At 47.5% G+C, this 2,579-nt stretch overlaps 1 long non-coding RNA gene across 1 annotated transcript in view; it reads left to right on the top strand.

Moving 5' to 3' along the window:
• The window catches only part of LOC113957877, a 22,104-nt gene extending 20,368 nt beyond the window's left edge, over positions 1 to 1,736 (top strand). The window contains exon 4 of the long non-coding RNA XR_003531317.1: positions 1,526 to 1,736. This is a non-coding gene — a long non-coding RNA (uncharacterized LOC113957877). The remainder of the gene's footprint in view (positions 1 to 1,525) is intronic.
• The last annotated feature ends 843 nt before the right edge of the window (positions 1,737 to 2,579 follow it).

Raw genomic sequence — 2,579 nt, 5'->3', positions numbered from 1 at the left:
CTGATTGGAGATTCCCCAACTGGACATTCCCAATTGGAGATTCCCCATTCGAAGATTCCCCGATTGGAGATTCCCTGATTGGAGATTCCCAGTTGGAGATTCCCTGATTGGAGATTCCCGATTGGAGATTCCTCAATTGGAGATTCCCCAATCGGAGATTCCCGATTGGAGATTCCCCAATTGGAGATTCCTCAGTTAGAGATTCCCTGATTGGAGATTCCCCAACTGGAGATTCCCGACTGGAGATTCCCCAACTGGAGATTCCCCGATTGGAGATTCCCCGATTGGAGATTCCCCAGTCGGAGATTCCCTGATCGGAGATTCCCGATTGGAGATTCCCTGATCGGAGATTCCCGATTGGAGATTCCCTGACTGGAGATTCCCCGATTGGAGATTCCCTGACTGGAGATTCCACGATTGGAGATTCCCCCTCCCCCCAGGATGAGGAGAACAGGGGAAAGGGAGTTCTTCCTGTGGGCTCATCCTGTCGAGGGTTGGCTCTGGCTGGGATTCCCACCCCCTTCATCAATGGGTACAAACTGCTGCCAACGTGGGAATGGAGGAGGGAAGGGAATCTCCATTTGGGGAATCTCCATTTGGGGAATCTCTGATCAGGAATCTCCAATTGGGGGATCTCTGACCGGAGAATCTCCATTCGGGGAATCTTCCCTCAAAGATTCTTCTGCAGATGTCCCTGGCTTCTCTGATGAAATACAAGGCAGGTCTGGGCCATGGGCCACCAATTGCACCTAACACCAAAAGCTTACAGTCTTTTTTTCCTGGGGGGAAGGGTTGTTGTTCAGTTTTCTGAGACCTTTGCTGAAATTGCCAGTCTGACTCCCAAAATTGAATACGGACGAAGATTCCTCCCAGACACAAGGTGCCATGGAGTGCCCAGGCTGGCCCACCAACTGCACCTGAAACCCAATGGTTACAGGCTTTCTTTCCTGGGGGAAGGGCTGTTGTTCACTTTTGGGAGCCCTGCACTAAAATTGCCAGTCTGATTTCCAAAACTGAATACAGAAAAACATTCCTCCCAGAGAGAAGTCACCAGAGCAGAAACTCTTGCTGCCCATGGAATGCCCAGAGTGGCCCACCAATTCCACCTGAAATTCAAAGATTACAGCCTTTCTTTCCTGGGGGGAAGGGCTGTTGTTCGCTTTTCAGAGCCCTGCGCTGAAATTGCCAGTCCAACTCTCAAAATCGAATACGGACAAAGATTCCTCCCAGACAAAAGGTGCCAGGACAGAAAGCTCTTGCTGCCCATGGAGCGCCCAAGGTGAGCCACCAACTGCCCCTGACACTCAAAGGTTACAGGCTTTTTTCCTAGGGGAAAGGGCTGTCGTTCGTTTTTTTGGAGCCCTGGGCTGAAATTGCCTGACTCCCAAAATTGAATACGGACAAAGATTCCTCCCAGGCAAAAGACTCTAGGACAGAAAGCTCCAGCTCCCCATGTAGTGCCCAAGGTGGCCCATCACCTGCAACAGAAACCATGAGGGTAAGGGTTCTCTTTCCTGGGGGAAAGTGTAGGGAGGTGTCACAACCTGAGCACCAAAGGTACTGCTGTGACAGCATCCAGAAGACAGGAGAGAACAGATCAAAAAGTCCAATTCCCTGGATCCTCAGACAACCAAACCCTCCCGTGGGGCTGAAATGTTCCCTTTGGTTACGTTTTGTACAACATTGTACAGACAAACTGGAGATTATGAAATTAAACCATAATTCAGTAAAATCTACCACGAGTACGTGTTTCTTTTGGAGGGGGCAGCCCGGCCAGCTCCTGAATGCCAGCCCCTGTCTGCTGCAGTTTTCACACCTTGATTCAAAGAAATCAAACTCAACACCTTCATACTGTTAAGCCCTGTAACGTTGGGAATAACTCTTCCACAAACACTCCACTGAAACAACGATTTCATGAGCTTTTACTCCCTTTAACGTCTCAAACCCCTCCTTGACAGTCAATCATTTTATTCTTACAACATTAATCTTTAGCTAAAGGTAACCTAGACTTCTTTTACTTAAACAATCTTTGTAATAGTTTCATATTTTATTGCTACAACATATCAACATCAATTTTTGGTTGAAGATAACTTAAACTTTTATTTAATCTTTGATTGATTTAGCTCTCCAGAGTGTATCTTCATATTGTTACAGGATTCATCATCTTTGGTTAAAGATTAGACCCCGACTACTTTCACCTAAATAATTTTCTACTGATTTACACCTTTAGAGTGTAACAGTCTCCGAAACTAATCGAAACTCCAGCTGCACAGGTTGCTGACCTCCTTAATTTTTACTCTCTATTTTTTAGCAGGGTTTAGGTAAGGGTTTCAAAGCTACAAAATTTAAGGAATAAACTACAAAATTCTTAAGATTCTTAGGTTACAAGTGGGACCATCATGATCGAGCCTCTCCCAGGCTGTGCAAGGTCACCCCTCGCTGGGGACTCGCTCCAGCAGCTCCATGTCCTCCCCGTGTGGGGGCCCAGAGCTGCAGGTTTTCTCCTTGGCTGGAAAGCACAAAGGGCCAGGACGGATGGGAGGAGCTGAACGTTGGGAATTGGAGCCTGAGGGAGGGTG

The sequence above is a fragment of the Corapipo altera genome, unplaced genomic scaffold (genome assembly GCF_003945725.1).
Source record: "Corapipo altera isolate COAL_440 unplaced genomic scaffold, ASM394572v1 202, whole genome shotgun sequence".
NCBI classification, from domain to species: domain Eukaryota; kingdom Metazoa; phylum Chordata; class Aves; order Passeriformes; family Pipridae; genus Corapipo; species Corapipo altera.
Note: the sequence above shows the minus strand (reverse complement) of the source record. Positions and strands in the feature narration are given on the sequence as shown.